Here is an 18,351-nt window from a genome sequence, read left to right on the forward strand (position 1 = left end):
TTAATCAAACTTCACTCTTTAGTCTGACTTGAAGAAAAGACATCTGATGGTAGTTGGGTTTACCCTGAGGGATATTACAGATTCTTCTGAGAAATATAGCTAAATTTCTCCTTGTTGGCTGAATAAATATCACTGAGCAAAAATGTCAAGATTCAGCAGAGCAATCTCATAAAGATTCATCGAACAATAATGTTAAGTTTTTACAGAGTGATCGTAGGTCCACCGAGCAATAATGCTTAGTTCCACAAAGCAACCGTATGGAGGTTCGTAGAGCAATATCACCAAAGTCTCACAGAATAATGTTATTGAGACCTGCCGAGCAATAATGCTTAGTTTCATAGAGTGGCATCATTAAGGTTCACAGGGTAATAACATTAGGGTCCGCAAAACAATATTATTAAGCGAGTCTTATGTTATGAAGCTTCTGGTTAGCAACACGTGGTGATGATTGAATGGAGAAGTGTTAAAGATGGTTCATTTGGTCCCTTCCCCATCTTATGTGGCCATTGTTGATTGGAAAGACAAATAATGGATGTCCGAGATGATTTCCTTGATTCCTTCCTCATAATATGTGGTAATCAGTAAATGGGGGATGAGTAATGAGTGTCAGAAGCGGAGATAACTCTTTCTTCTTTAAGTTCTTCTTCTCACTTTACTTTCTCTGTCTCCATCGATTTCTAACTTCAATGCTGAAGGGGTCGCACTGGACGAGCTGACATCACTCTAATCAATGTTACTTTCTCATATCTACAAGGCTATACTAGAGAAGAGGACTTGTTGAGAAGGAAGAGTCCGAGCGAGTAAAAAAGGAACCATCAATTACTATTCACTAATCGATTGTTGTTGCATCAGTTGAGTTCGTAACAAACTTAGAAACCTTTTGTTCGTTGCAATAGTACCAACAATCAACTATTAATATTCATGAATTGACTAATCCCATAAATGAATCGAGTGTAACAGATGAGTTTCAAACTTTTTGTTTGCTTCTATAGTGTCATCAGTTGACTATTATTGTTCATCAATTGACTATTATTGTAGTAGAAACAGTTACCAAGAATATTGTAGTAGAAATACTGCTCATAGATGATTAATATTGTTCATCAATTGACTGATGTACTATTCACTGTGTTAAAAAATCTATTCACAGTATTGAAAATACTATTTATATAAAATCCGCTTATGCCAAAAGACCTTTATATCTTTAGAACTTTCTCGTATGATTAGTATTGGTCACCCTCGACTTACTAGGGCCTCTTCCTTGTTTAGTTTCTGATTGATTTCAATCTATTAAGACTTTATCTGCCTAATATCTTATCATCATTAATTTGTCGGAACTTCTCATCTCATGCCTAACATTCAATTAATATTGACTTATTAAGACTTCACTATTGCCAAACATCCAATAATTGTTGATCTGTTTGGACTTCTTGTCTCATGAATAACATCCGATCAAACTTGATTTGTTAGAATTTTGTCATTGCCAAACATTCGATTCTCTGTGACATATTTGGACTTTATCCATTCAATAGAATGTGATCCACTTAAACCTTTTCATTTATTAACTTCTTATTAGATTTTTTATCATCAAGTATCCCATTAATGATGATCCATTTAAACTTTTCCACTATCAAACATTCTATTAACTCACATTTGATTTCATTTTATGTTATTAAAATTATATATAGCTATAAATATGATATTTAAATTCTAATGTGTTTAGCTGACAAAGAATTTGTCATATGATATTTAAATATCTAAAATGTGCACCTATATCAATTTGATGCACCTCATGCCCGCGTTATTTCAATTTGACTCGCTAGCTATCGTACACGTTCCTTTTTTTTAATAAATTATTTACGTTGCTTTCATTAATAATTTAATATAGTATTTAATTTTCTCGCCTTCTTAACAAGGTAAGATTAAGGGCGATGTACCGACACGAGGAACATAAAAAGACGGGTGGAAGATCATTGTTTATTTTTGTTTTTAATTTTTTTTTTTTTGTTTAGTTGGCCATTACATCCAATTTAATTGTTTAATTTTTAAAAGTGATCGCGACTATCACGATAAATTGAGAAAACAATGAATAATCTATTGATTTAATATTCTTATATCAATCATTTATTAAAAAAATATTTATTAATTTAATGAAATTAGAATTTAATTTTTAGATCCTTGAATAATTAAAAAGACATTATCCCGGAGACAGGTGGAACGTCATTGTTGTCGCTTATTTAAAATTGCTTGTGGAAAGACTATTTTGTCAATTTCTTATTTCTTCCGACTGAGTGTCGGTTGGCCACGTGTTACTGTTACAATATATAAATGGATGAAAATAAATGGAGAGGTTTAATCAATATGGCGGACACTTTGATGAGGTCGAGCATAATTATCATTTACTCTGAGCATCGCCCAGATTTTGACAGTCTGCTTTAAAATGCTTGCCCTTTAGGGCATCTTAAATCTCTCTATAAGTATTTTTATAATTCCTAAGATATCATATTAATATTATATTATAAGTATAAAAATTTCTTAGGACATTGAATGGTTAAACATCATATCTTAATAATTCTTTTTTATAATTTTTAATATATCACATCAATAGCACATCACAAATATAAAAATTTAATATTCTTTCCATAATTAAAAACCTCTATATAATTTTTTCATCCTACATTATAAACCACATTCTTTATATATTATTTTTTCATTTAATATCTCTATATAATTTCCATTTGATATTTAATTAATTATGATATTTAATTTCATTTATTTATAATTTATAATTAATAAATTAATTAATTTATGATTTTAATTTAATTTAATTTATAATTTTTATTTAATATTTAATTTACTTATAAATTTAATTTAATTATAATCATCTGTATATTTTTTAATTTATCTCAAATATATTTATTTTTAAAACAAAAGTATCATTTTAATTATTACTAACTATTTATAAAATAAAATATTATAATTAAATATTTTATCAAATAATTTATTTTTTAATTATTTTAAAAAAGTCAATCATGCACATTAATTAATTACTAGCTCCACCTTCAAGAAAAAAAAGTATGTTTAAAAACTCAAATATACCTTTGACAAAACTTGCATTGAAGATGCTCTTAGTAAATTTATGCGGGATGTCTCGTAGTCCCTTTTCAAATTTTATAAAAGTAAATTATAAAGAATTTATAGTCGACTTTCAAATGACTAGAAAATAAAAAGATTTTTTTTTTTGAGAATATATAATCGTCAAAAATTGATTTATGTCTTGTGATGATAAATTTATCATCCTCTAATCAATTGATACAATTGATCTGATTCTTATCTAGGTTAATTAGGTCGATTAAATTCAATTTTTTTTCAAATTGAATTTTGACATTTGATTAATAGGTTGATCGAAACGTAAATAACTCAAGATTTAGCTTATATTTAACGGTGAAAAAATTCAAATGGATCATGATCAAACATTTGTCAATCGGAAGCTCCAATAAATAATTAAACAAGGTGAAATCCAAGATCAAGATGGGATGTCAATAGAAGTGTAATCGAATCGAGTCAAGTTCGAGTTTTATTTAACGAATATCACTACAAAAATAGTCGCGAATAACTACTGAATATTCCGTCGGTAAATGAGCTTTCCAACGAAATACCGACGGAATTTTTGATATCGGGAAGAATTGGGTCGACGCTCAATTTACCGACGGAAATTATATTCGGTCGGAAATTACCGATGGAATTCATGAATTTCGTCGGTATATATTAACGACAGAAAACTTATCCCGTCGGCAAAGGGCAAACGGAATGTAACAGAGGTTACCGACTGAATAAAATGCAGTGGGGAAATCACCGACGGAAAAGGTAATTCCGTCGGTGATTACCGACGGAATTCAATATTCCATCGCTGATTTCCGACGAAATTACCTTTTCCGTTGGCATTTTATCGTTAAGACCCTGCTGCAGTTCGATAAATTACCAACGGAATGTAGATTTCCGTCGGAAATCACCGACGGAATATTGAATTCCGTTGACAATATGCAGTAAAAAATTTGAAATCCCTCCTCTACATTTCCCACTTATCATATATACAATTTTTATACAATAAAAACCATCACAAACGATGGTAACACAAATACAAGTCATACATCAATCACAATCCACATAATTAACAACCAACACAACATACAATATGTTCACAAACAAATGATAAAACTGTCTAAAAAACAATACAAAGCATACTAATAAGTGGTCATATATCCAAAATTCAATACAAAATAAAACATAACTATCCAAATATCAAGTACTGACAATCATAAACATCCAAAAGTATTGATAAGTGAAAGTCAAATACAAAATATCCAAACTTACCATGATACATCACCTACACATATATTCAAATATAATCCTGTAAAATTCAAATATAAGAGATTATAATCAGACTGAATCGATATAAATGTAATATATAATTAAAAAATTATAATATATAACTAATTTTACATGTAATAAAATACCTGAATTATATTGTAGATATCCAATGATAGTACGGTGGTGAATGTATCAATATATACTCCTGAAAAATGTAATACAATTTAAGATAAATATCTAAGAATATCCAAATAGAATAATTATATTTCACTTAATTAATGTATGATAAATTAAAACCCCTTAAGAATCTGAAACCTAAAAACAACTACAATATACTTTAAGCATACAACTACTAAAATTGAGGATGATATGCCAACTACGGCTTGGTTATTGGTGTCAAGGATGGTTAATCAATCAAATAAGACACTGTTAGTAGATCAATAATCTAGCTTCTTTATTCTTTCTACTTCTTCTAGTAGCATGGTTAAAGTGTGGAAAAATTATGCAATGGTTATGAGAAATTTTATGATGGAGAAGTAAACCAGATGTTTGGTTCATAATCAATCAACACTAATATTGAATTAATAACATTTTCATTCATAGTTTCATCTCAGAGTGAATAACCAGCGCTTTTGACATCCTTGAACATTTTAAGTCTAGGTGCCAATGCAAGACAAGGGGCTTTTTTGCAACAAATAGAAGCTGCAACTGTCGCAAAAGAGTGCTTATTAGCAACGCTAAAATCTGATCTCCGATCTGGAACAATATGGGTGAATCTTGTAAATGCATACTATGTACTGGGTGATCATAGGTGTGCCAAACAGTGCCTGGAGTAGTTTTCTTTGTTTCTTTGCTTACTAATCCAGAAAGCAAGTTAAATTTTGTTCCAACTAAATAACTTAGTATGTATCTCCAAATAAATGTTTGGATAGTTTGTTAATTTATCGTTTGATCAATTGTCTTCAAAGTTAGAAGATTCAACTACATGATTTATTTATTTTTTTTCATTTTTCAATATTAATTTTCTACAAGATTAATGTCTATCTGCAGGCAGCAGCACTAGAGCCTAATAACATGTCTACTAGGTATGCAATAGCAACCCCTAATACACATATGAGACATGCATTCCATAACAGAATTTAGACTAGATGATTTCACATAAGAGAACAGAATAACAACTAGGATGATTGCACTAAGAAAAAAATTAAGTTGTAATTGAACATACCTCAGAAAAATCTAATCATCACCAGGGTCTAATGGGTCTCGAGTCTCCTGTGACTCAATACCATGCTCTGACTGGGGCTCCTGTAACTGAGGCTGTTGTGATCAGTCCCATCTAGCAATGGCTGCTCGCATCTGGGACAATGTCTGCTCCTGAGCAGCCCATCTCTCCTCCCACCTCTGATCCATGGTAGTCATCTGAGTCTTCAATTCTTGATTTTCTTTTCTTAATGACTCTATCTCAGAAGAAGAAGAAGAGGAACTGTCACGTCACCTAGGAGTCCTCAAGCGATCAAATACCACCTTGCCCTGGGAGCCAAGACCGTAGAGAGAGAAGTTCTTTGTCCTTCCACCCACAACATCATAATAAATTTCATTTATTTGCTGGGTGGATAGATCCTATGACTCCCCTCCCTCTACTGGTGGCTGAGATGCCTGAGCAACCCTACTTGTCATTTCCTCCTGTGTAGAAAAAAAATATACAATTTATATCTTGTACACAATTACTAGAGTTAATTAATCATTAATAACGATTAAATATAATAAAAGTAATAATTCAAACCCCAATGTTCTTCGATCGAAGATCTACATATGTGACATCCTTTCTCTTGTGAGTCTTAAGAAATACCTCTAGGCAAGTGAGTTGTCTTTCTAAAGAACGCTCCTGCATGCACAAATAAGTTGGGTCACAAATATACAAGCTTGTTAATAATAAAAATTTAATTTACAAAATATTAAATTCAATTCACCAGATCCGTGGCGTGCTCAACAATAGATTGAGATCCTGATGTTTGCCGAGTAGATCCGATACTCGGGCCATATGGCTCTGTATTCCTATTTTCTCGAGCTTTTAGAGCATTTGTTTGCCATCTTTCTGCAGACCAAGTGGTCATCCATGCACTCCAAATCTCGTCGGATACATAAGCTGATCTAGTGTCATCCTTTCTCATATAATATAAAAGGTCTTTGTATAACTTAGCACAGTAAATATTCCAAGTTACTACAAATTCTAATAAATAAATTTAATATATTTGTCTATATGTTTCATAAGTAGAGTGTAAAATCTATAAAGTCAATATCAAAACTATTATTTTTTTATTTAAAAGTTGATTCATGAGCTTAACGAACATGTTTACGAACTAACGAGTGAAATATTATGAAGTTTGAGCTTAGTTTGTTTATTTTAACTAGCCTCATTAAATGATTTCAAACGATCTTTTATCGAATTGAGATTTGAATAGCTTAGGAATGACTTAATTTATTTAAACCCTAAATGTCAAACAACCATGAAATTTGAGCACCACCAATATTTTCACGGCCTATTTTAATGTGTTTGTTATGTAGTAACGGATGCGCATTGCTCACTGTTGTATATATTTTTATAAATGGTGAGATATTGTAGGCTGAAGAAAATATTTTATCTTTTGTCTGATTTCACATGTTTAGAAAATTAGATGAAATGTGATTCATAGAATAAAAAAAATCATCATTTTCCTATCTCCTTTCCCTAATCTATCATAGTATAATGCAATAGATTTCCAATTAAGGACAATATTTTAAAATATAGGTTAATTTCTCAATCTCCTTAATAGTATTGTCAGACAGATTGATCTCTGATCTTGTTCAAAAGTGGTAAAGGTGGTTGTTGACTAGGAACGTGTCTTTGAAGTTGATCAAATGAAGATTCCTCGATGTCCTGCATGTCAAAGGAAGCATTAGAGACTAGGCTAAGAAAGGAGTTTCAGGCGTTGACCTTATGACGTTCAAGTCAGTGATTGATTTTTAGGAGAGGAACAATGAAATGAATAGTACTAATAAGCATGTAAAATTATGTAGCATTGTGTACCACCGCCTGTGCATGAAGACCTCCTTTCATTGTTGTGTCTATGCACCAATTTTGAAGCACTTTCAAAAAAGGACAGGTCATAAAGTGACTCTGACACATTTCTTAAAATGAGCCCGTAAATCTATGTGATTTAATGTTAGAAGCTTTGGAAGTGTGATTTACTTGCAGAATATTCTCTATCCTCAATGATACAAAATGCCAAAAAAGCGTATTAATTTTTTGGGCTACGAGGCCGCAATAGACTATTTTGACCAACCAATCAAATTACTGATATAGTTTGACAGCCCTTTACTCCCGAGAAGTACCCGGTCAGTGTTTATGAATGTAATCGGCAACTCGGTTTTCACTCAGCTTCTTTATTTGAACCACAAGCAACCAAGTGTCTAACATGTTTGATCGAACCATATGTCTGATCGGCTAAAGCACTCTATCGGAGTAATTGATACTTGACTTCATTCTTCATCATTACTTATGAAATTCAGCTTCGAGATCCAACAGAGTAGAGGGCCCGATCAGATGAGCCCCTGTCTTAACACTCCATCCACACACAAGATTGGAACTCCAGGCCTTGCCAACCCGGAGGTCCAGTTGGGCAGTCTCTTATTTCGAATGATGTTGACCACCCTTTGCCTTTGACTCCCACATTAGCTAGCCTCCTAGACTTTGACCGAGTGGCCCACCTTAAACATCATATCACAAGTCTCCTTTTAAGTTTAGTCGAAGGAGGTTGTAAGTCTGACTGACTGGACTCTGATGTTGTTTGTGCCTCTTATCCTCCAATCGGGCTTTTACTTATTGTGCCGCCACTCGACTTCAACGAATATTATGATTAGCTATCCTTGCCTATAAGATCCTTTGTTTCCTGACAAGAGAATCATCTATGTGATATTGATCGGCCTGCATGGATGGTATGCTTAGTTGTTTCCATTTTTAGATTCCTTATTCTCCCAAGTGAACGCTAACCCATGTTGTCGTTGTTTGGCTAAGGCTGACATCATTTCAATTTTTTGGAAATCGAGCAAATCACTTGTCATTAAGGCGTAACATGATGAGCATGATTTTTCATCATAAGTCTATTCATTACCTCCCATCCCTAATTAATGTAACTTGTATTTTGTTGACACGTGTTAGACACCTGTATAGAGGAATATTTGATATGACAGGCGACCGTTGTACTTTGATGTGACTACCGTCGATTTAAATTTGATGATCTAGATTAACTCTCTTTCCTCATCTCCCTTAACTAAACAGCTATAAACAACCTTTTCTAGGGTTTTTAAGTCTTCCTTTTACGACGCTACTATATCATTTTCTCATTCTCTTCATCCTCTTCCTTTTCACTTTCTGCTCACTACCACCAGCGAGTAGTGTCTAGTAATTTCATTTCACTTCTTTTTTCAATCGTCGTCATCTTCTTTTAATGGCATCTTCGTCCTCTCCTCCTCCTGCCATTCCCAAATTTTAGTACACCTCCACCTCATCTTTCTTCAACGGGGATGAAGTGGATCAAATGAGGCTTACCTATTATATCCCTCACGATTATCAAATCATCATTCCTTCTGCTTATGATCGTCCTCAGACCTTCCGGCCGGCTTCATTACTTTTTCAAAGATCAACTCTATGTCGCCCTTCATTTTCCTCTACATCCATTTTTTTTTCTGAAGTGTGTGCATACTTTCACATTCCTTTACAACAAATAGTGCCTAACTCTTTTAAGCTTCTGTGTGAGGTTGTAGTACTGTTTCATTTGTACAACATCCCTCTACACCCCCATGTTTTTAACTATTTTTATTATTCGAACAAATCTGAGCTAGGCATTTTTCTCTTCCAAGCCCGAGTGGGCACTGTATATTTTGATAAGATGTCCTCCTCCAACAAGGGCTGGAAATCATACTATTTTTTTTTATCTTCGAGTGCGCCATTCGATACCTTTTCTGACCGTCTGGCAAGTGGAGTTGCCCAACCCTCCAGAGATGGGTAAATATCAATGGGAGTTGGTATTCCTTGAAGTCGCTACTCAGTTGACCAGCTTAAAATATCATATTCACAAACTACTGCTCAAAGGAGTGCTATATATGTTTGGACTGAGTCCTAGTCATGCTCGGGTTCCCCACTCTTTTAGTGAGAAATCTTTCCCTCTGCTATTATTAGATCTAACTAATTTTCTTTTCTATTTTACAGCTAAGATAATGTGGAAAGCCCTATTGAGTGAGTCCACCAAATTAGCTGATAAAGAAATTGAAGCTTATGGGGCAACTGAGCTGGAAAGCCATGGACTCTTGCTGGTTAGAACCTGTGAGGGGCCGACCGGCAAAGAAGGGGCAAGCCAAGTAGCATGGAATGATGCAACCGCAAACATTGAAGAGATGCCCCCGCCGAAACCTTCCTTAATGCCCATAGCAATTCCCTCGGAGTCCACAACTTCAGCTGAGCCACTGATCCAATGTCAGAGTCACAAAAGGCATCAAGCAGTGACACCTGTCTAGTTAGTGGCTCCTGCTCCTCAAACATCTGCCACTGTGTCGGTCGTGCAACCATCCTCTAAGCGAGGGGAAAGCTCTACCTCCACGGTTCCTGAAATAGTAGCCGGTCGGACCACTCCCACTTTCTCTGATCGAACTCCATTATCCGAGTTGCCGACCAACCCTATCCTCGCTCAACCTATATCTTATATGTTGCCTCCACCAACTGAACCAACACAACCCCTCTAAATGATACACTCAACTCCTCTTTCCAAGTCCAAAAGTAAGTCTAAGTCCACTTTAACCGAACCCAGCGAGTCGGGCAAGCAAAAGAAAGTGCAAGCAATCATTAGACTACCCACTTAGGATTTGTTATCCATGCACTCCACTGACTCCTTGTCCCCATAACATAAAATAAGTATTCAAGGGCCCTTGGCTCAGACTTGGGTAGATGAATGAGCCCGAACGACTACCAATTTCTCTGAGGAGCTAGTTGATCGCTTTAGTCAAGGGGTCACCGGGGTAAGTTTCTTAATACCTTTTCCCTTCTTATTTACTTCCTTTAACCCTCTTTTTATTGTGACAGTTCTAGGTAGACAGTTTAGCACTTAGCCAAAAATTGGCCAAGCTGAGCCACAAGCATAAGAAGTTGCAAAACTCGATCAGGCAAATGGGCACTTCTCAAGGTTCGGCCGAGTGACTTTCAAATGAGGTTGTCCAACTAAAGAAGGAGATGGACAACCAATTAAAACTACTGTTGGGGGCTGAGCGGGCCCTCACTGTGGAGAAAGATAAAAATCACGACCAAGCCGTCTAGCTCTATAAGCTAATGAAGCAGGCCTAAAATTATGAATCTCGCATTCACTCAGCTAACACTAGAAAACTTAGGGCCATTGAGGATTTGGATATCAAAAACAGGGAGGCCCAAGCTTTAGCCAAGAAATTTGAAGAAATAGAAGTTACCTTCTTGCAGAACAAGTTAGTTGAACAGCTAAACAGGTGACACAAAAGCATCAACTCAGAAAGTAGCAACGGGCCTTAGATGCAAAAGGCGCTGAGCTGGCTGCATTTAAAGATGAACTTGAAGCTTCCCGAGCGGACATGACAAACTATGAAGCTGGTGAGTCTATTCGGCTAGAGGCCTTCAAAGTGGAGTATCTTCAATATAGAAGCTTCAACTAGGCGTTGGTCGATCAGACTAATAGAATGTTCAGCTATGGTATAGAGGGGACCCTCAAGCAATTGAAGGAGGGCGGTTTTCTGTCTATAAAGGTTCCCAAATACTTCATCAAACGTAAGAAAATCATGAAGACTATTCCAGATGATGCTTTTGCCGACTTTACATAGTATTTTTCTTAAGATTCTCAATGAGCTTTGTAAAAAACTTAAGAACTTTTTTTGTGTTTAGCTGTATATACTAATTCTTGCATTTAACTTTTTGATGCCTTAGCATTTTGCCATATTCCTTACCTTCCTTATAATTATTTGATTCAATCAAGTAATATTACCAAGAGCATTCATCCAAATGATTTCCAAAATTCAATGAGAATTTGATACTTGGTCCTCAGAACAAGCTCACTTATAACTCGGTCGATCACCATGAGAGTTCAGGACTTGGTCATGAGAGCAAGTTCACTTATAACTCAGTTAATCGACGCGAGAGTCTGGGACTTAATCTTGAGAGCAAGTTCACTTATAACTTGGCTGATCAGTGTGAGAGTTTGGCACTTGGTCGTGAGAGCAAACTCACTTATAATTCGACCGATCAACATGAGAGTCTAGAACTTAATCGTGAGAGTAAGCTCACTTATAACTCTACTTATCAGTGTGAGAGTCTAGGACTTGGTCATGAGAGCAAGCTCTCTTATAACTCGGCCGATCGGTATGAGAGTCTGGGACTTGGTCCTAAAAGCAAGCTCACTTATAACTCGGTTGATCGACACGAGAGTCTGAGACTTGGTCATGAGAGCAAGCTCACTTATAACTCGGTCGATCGATCCGAGAGTCTGCACTTGGTCATGAGAACAAGCTCACTTATAACTTGATCGATCGGTGCAAGAGTCTAGGACTTGATCGTAAGATCAAACTCACTTATAACTCGGTCAATCAAGCATGAGAGTTTGGGACTTGGTCGTAAGAACAATCTCACTTATAACTCAGCTGATTAGCACAAGAGTTTGAGACTTGATCATGAGAGTAAGCTCACCTATAACTCTACCGATCAGCATGAGAATCTGGGACTTGGTCGTGAGATTAAGCTCACTTATAACTTGACTGATCCGTGTGAGAGTCTGGCACTTAGTCATGAGAGCAAGCTCACTTATAACTCGATCGATCGGTGCAAGAGTTTGGGACTTGGTTGTGAGAGCAAGCTCACTTATAACTCGGTCGATCAATATGAGAGTTTGAGACTTGGTCATGAGAACAAGTTCACTTACAACTCAACCAATTAGCACGAGAGTATGAGACTTGGTCATAAGAGCAAACTCACTTATAACTTGGCTGATCAGCATGAGAATCTGGGACTTGGTCATGAGAGCAAGCTCACAACTCAGCTTATTGGCGTGAGAGTTTGGGACTTAGCCATTTTCCATTTGAATTCACATGCATTCATTGAATATAGTTTTTTATAAATTATATAAATTTAGCCTAAATGTACTATCAAGCCTGATAGGACTATAGATGGTTTGCACTCTAAGGCTGGTCCAAATTTTTCCCATTTTCATCTTACAAGTAATAGGAACCCAAGCTAAGCTTCTGTACCACCTTGTACGGCTCGCTCCAATGCAACTCCAACTTGCTGACATCATTGATCCGCTTAACTCTCTTCCATACTAGGTCGCCGGCTTGAAAAGATTTCGAAATAATTCTCCTATTATAGCTCTACTTCATTCTTTACTAGTACGCTATTAACCGAGCAACTGCCTTATCTCTAATTCCTTCACTAAGTCCAACTCCATAAGGCACTGATCGGAATTCTCCTCTTCATATAGTTGTCTTCGATTGGACTCAACATTGACTTCCACCGGTACAAATGCCTCTCCTCCATACACTAAGTGGAACAGGGTTATGCCTGTAGCCTCTCGAGGCATAGTGTGATGAGCTCATAGCACACTTGAAAACTCATCGACCCAACTTCCTCTGAGATGGTCAAGCTAGGGTCTGAGTCCTCTAATAATTTTTTTGTTAGTGATTTTCCGCCTTACCGTTGCTTTGGGGATAAGCCATGGAAGTGAAAGCTTGTAGTATGTCATAACTTGCACGCCACTCTTTGATCCTCCACTCTTGGAATTACCTTCCATTATCATAAACAATCTTGTGAGAAATACCAATCGACACACAATATTTTGCCATAGACATTTCATGACCATTTGTTCTATTATGTTTGCGAGCGGGTCGACTTTCACTCATTTAAAGAAGTAATCCATTGCCATAAGTGAGAATTTCCTCTTACCCTACACTATTGGGAAAGACCCTACGATGTCCATACTCCATTGATTGAATGGGTAGGAGACAATTAATTTTTTCAATGCTTCTGTGGGTTGGTGCAGTATATTTTGGTGCCTTTGACATGATAGACAAGTGGCGACAAGCCAAACCAAGTCCACTGGTAGGGTGTGCCAAAAATATTTAGCCAATAGGATTTTTTGAGAAAGTAATTAGCTGCCTGGATGACTTCCACATGAACCCTGATGTAGTTCTTGTAAAATATATTGAATGTCATCCGATCCCATACACCCGAGCAGTGGTCTATAAATGGCTCATTTGTATACGTGCTTTTATACAAAAGACTCTTTTTCAATACACTCGGCCGGAAACTTTTTATAAGATCGTCGATGTTCGGTCATCCGATCCCATGCACTCGACCGAACCCTTAATGATTAATTAACTCCAAAGATCAAATTAGCATTGGATCTTAGCCAGGAAGGAAGGAAGCTGGTTCGGTCGACTGAACCCAGGAATCGATCGACCAAACATCGACGATCTTATAAAAAGAAACTCGAGGTCTGAGGCTGTACAACACTTTTTGATCATATCAAAGCTCTTCTCTGCAAGCGAACCGTGCTACAAGTTCTCTACGACTCTTCAAGCTACTCCATCCGGAAGTACTGACCGAGCTTCAACCTTCACTTACTATTGTCGGTATACTTTATTTGTATTGCACTTAAATTTATATAAGATAGTAGAATTGTTACTATCTTATATCATTGCATACTGTACGCATTACTTCTTTCTGAGGTTTTCAGGAAGAAGACTCTTAGTGGATTGCCCATCGGTGCGGTCAAGGATCGCGGACCTTGGAGTATGAGTCGACCTAGGCTCTGAACCAAGTAACCGAACGAGTTTCTTTTACTTTCCGCTGCACAACTCTGTTTTCTAAAGTAAAAGAAAAGTTTTAAAAGTGCAATATTCACCCCCCTCTATCGCATTCATCCGATCCAACAATTGGTATCAGAGCCTCGAAAGCTCTGAAATTACTGTTAGAGTGTATACTAAAAGCCTAGCTTTTGTAAACATTTATTTTTGAAATAAAAGAATCACATTGGTCAAATGTCTACATTTATTTGTTAAGTGTAGTTGTTCAATTAATTTATATTGTAGATAACATGGTGTGTGGTGTCACACACAGAAGATCATGTTATCAGTTCTTTATAAATTATAAACAGTTGCTCACGACTAAGATGGAAAGGAACAAACCGTTGGAATAGTCGTAGTGTAATTAGGTATTAGTTTATCTTGACTAATAAATTACACTAATACACTCTAAGTGTATTGAGTAGGACCATTTAAGGTAAGTTCTTTTTATACTCGCTTAATAAAAGAACTAGACCTTAGTTATTATGGAAGTGTGTGCTCTTAATCCTAATATAATAACAAGCACATATATTTAGTATTTATTTCTTTGACTTATCAAAGGGTGAGATTTAGCTCGATAATCAATAGGCCTGATAAGTTGGGAAATGATATTACTTATAGTGTATGTTGTTGATTATAGAAGGAAACTATGTCCTAGTAATCTAGGTTGAGAATGTCCCCAAGAGGAGCTCATAAGGATTGTCATGTTAAACCCTGCAGGTGGACTTAGTCCGACATGACAATGAGGTTGAGTGGTACTACTCTTGGACTAAGATATTAATTAAAATGAGTTGTCAGTAACTCAATTAATTAGTGGACATTCGATATCTTAAACACAGGGAGACTAACACACTCATGATAAGAAGGAGCTCAAAATGTAATTTGGGATTGGTGCGGTAGTGCAATAATAACTCTCTAGTGGAATGAGTTATTATTGATGAACTTGAGTTGTGTGTTCGGGATGAACACGGGATACTCAAGCTCGTCGGAAGGCCAAAACAAGAGGAAACAAAAGGAAAATTAAACGGGGAAAAGGAAAAACAAGAGGAAGATTTTTAATTTTTGTAAAAATCTTTCCTTATTTTCCTTGGGCAAGTAATATAAAAGAAGGGGAGGGGAGGCCTCATGAGACATCAATTCTTATTCTCTTTCTTGTGCTCCCTCTTGTGGCTGACCCTCTCTCCCTCTCTTTTCCCCTTGCTCTCTTATTTCTTTGTGGTGGTGGTGGCCAAATTTTAGAGAAGGAGGAAGAAGATTTTGGGTGGTGTTCATCTTGGAGGATCGTCGCCCACACGACGTCCAAGAGGAGGCGAGGAATACGACAAAAGATCTTGAGGTTATTAGCATACAAAGAAGAGGTATAACTAGTAATTATTTTCCGCATCATGCTAGTTCTTCTTTGTACGAATTCCAAACACAAGAGGCATATGATTCTAGAGTTTCGAATTTGTTTCGAAGTTGTGTTTTTTTTTGTTTTTCGAATTTGTGATTCGATTATTCCTTTTTGTTAAACCTAATGTTATTTTAGGAAATTAAATATTGAATTTCTATTAAAGGCTTTGTCGAGGCAGTGGTGGATGATTCCATACCCAAGAAGGCCTAGTGCCTCGCCATGTTTAACCTGGGAGCCGATTTTAGAAATAAATATTTAATCAACTTCATAACATAGGTGGATTTGGATCAATAGTGTTAAGTTTCGCTTGCGATCCAAATCTAAACCATTAAGAACAGATAAATTAAATTTGGAATCAATAATGTTAAGTTCCGATTGAGATTCCTAATTTAATTTCTAAAGAACATAATAGGTTGTTTAAGAAAGGTTTGACACTTATACAAAATTTTTGTACAGTGGAACCGGTACAATTTTCCTAGGACTAACCAATAATTGGTATCAGAGCTAGAGTTTGTCTCTGTGTGTTTGGTTTTCAGATAGAATTATGCACATGTCATACATAATTTAGGCAGGATAATAGTAGGATGCGCTAACTTTGTGGTTGCAGGCTTCAACTATTATGACATATAGATATTGTGTGTGATTGGACCCTTGGACATGTTGAGGGCATTTTATTGTGTGTGCATGATTGTAATATTAAATACACCAGGAGCTGTATTAGTTATTAAGATTTTACAATTTTGTTTCGATCTAGATTACATGTACATTCCTTTTGGAATATAGGATTGATATATGTAAAATTCTATTTTTGTCATGGATCGTATCTGATCCGGCGGTTAGAACACGGGACCCCATAGCGAGGGGTCAACGCCATGTGGAAGTCAAAAGGCCAGGTGGTCAACCGGAGAAGGATGAGTCGGCCTCCCTGTAAAGCCCAAAAATTCTCAAAACTGTTTTAGAAATATAGTATGATTTTTCTGGAATTTTTAGATATTTTTCCGGAATTTTCCGAGTAGCGGAAGTAACAAAAATAATTAGAACCGCAAAATAGCTTAGGCGGGAATCGAACCCGAGACCTATGGTTTCGGGATAATGTCAGTAACCGGTTGAACCCAGCAGGGCCGTGCTGAAAGGAAAGGGAATCAGGTACATTTATAGTTGGGTTGGCCGAATTAATCACTTGATTTAAATAGGAAGATTAATAGGGTGAAGAGTTATTTGGTTTTATTTTCACCGTGACCTATTCCTCTTCCAAAACTTCACCGCCGCCCACACCTTCCCTTCCTCCTCTCTCGGCGCCCAAGCCTAAGGACCATCAGGTCATCTTCCGGCGATGACTCCAACACGAAAGAGGTTCTTCTCCGCGAGAGGAACGCGAAGACGTGATCGGATCGTCGAGGAGGTCATCTCCACCGGAATTCTAGAGAAAGGAATTGTAAGAAAATTAGCGTACGAGGTAAGAAACCCCTCACCTGCAGTATAATAGCTCCGGTTGGTTTCCTATGCATTAGTTTTAGCTATATGCAGGTTTTTCCGGCACATAGGGTATGTTAAACCCTCCTCGAGGATTTAGGGATCTAGTTGAACACCTCTAGACGGGCCGGACACGTTGTTCTCCTTTAGTTGGAGATTCTAGACGTTGTCGGGTGCCTAGAGGTGATCTCCCTATTAGAGGAGAGAGTTGGAGCACACCAAGTGTTCGGTAAAATGTTAGTGTAGCTAAATACCACCTCAGTTATGTTTAATAGCTCAATTAAATGCATTAGAGGCATTTAAACCAGCACATTAGTTTAGTTCAGTTTTATGGGACTACGGTCCAATGGGTGGGCTCCCACAGTCGCCTCTAGGTTCAGATAACCTAGCTCTAGGTTCAGATAACCTAGAAACAGCATGTTATATCAGTTAGCTATGGATATCAGTATTTTATTTTCAGTGACACTGTACTGGATTAGATATCCATTGGGTTGGACTCCCACAGTCGTCCCTAGGTTCAGATAGCCTAGACAACCCTGCTAAATTCGGGACTTGCAACCCCGGGTCTAGTAGGGATGCGCGCACAGCAAGTACAGTTGCCGGGCCCAACAGCATGTTTAGTATTTTCACTTATTACGTATTAAATTTCAAAACTCAAAATCAGTTATGCTAGTTGAGTTTGTTTCCAGTTACAGATTCAGTTCAGTTAGTTTAGCCTATATTCAGTTCAGTGTTCTTTTGGTTGCTTTGCCATGATTCAGTGCTTATGCCATGCTTATATGTTATGCCTTATGATTTCAGTATACCATGTCTTAGTAAGTTCAGTGCATATTTTCAAATAGCATGATTTAAAAGCATACTGCATCGAATGCATGATTTTGTGAGGTAGATGGTTTCTTACTAAGCTTTAAGCTTACAGATTCTATTTTTCCTTATACTGCAGATAAAGGTAAAGGAAAGATGGACTAGCGGAGGCTGGAGGTCAATGCATTGATAAGGATGTGTGTGGATGGAACCTGGAAGAAGATCTTAGGGAACCTTAGCAAGCTTTATTTCAAACATTAGAACTTTTCAATGTTTCTTTTTATCATCTTGCACTTTAGTATGTTATTCATTACGAATTAGTTAACCATGCACTTTATTATGCTTAGAACACCTCTTTTATGTTGTTAGAATGTTAGTTGTTGTCATTAGAGTGTTTCTTAGTCATTTTAGGACTTGTAATGTGGTTG

Source organism: Zingiber officinale, chromosome 3A (assembly GCF_018446385.1).
Source record: "Zingiber officinale cultivar Zhangliang chromosome 3A, Zo_v1.1, whole genome shotgun sequence".
NCBI classification, from domain to species: Eukaryota; Viridiplantae; Streptophyta; class Magnoliopsida; order Zingiberales; family Zingiberaceae; genus Zingiber; species Zingiber officinale.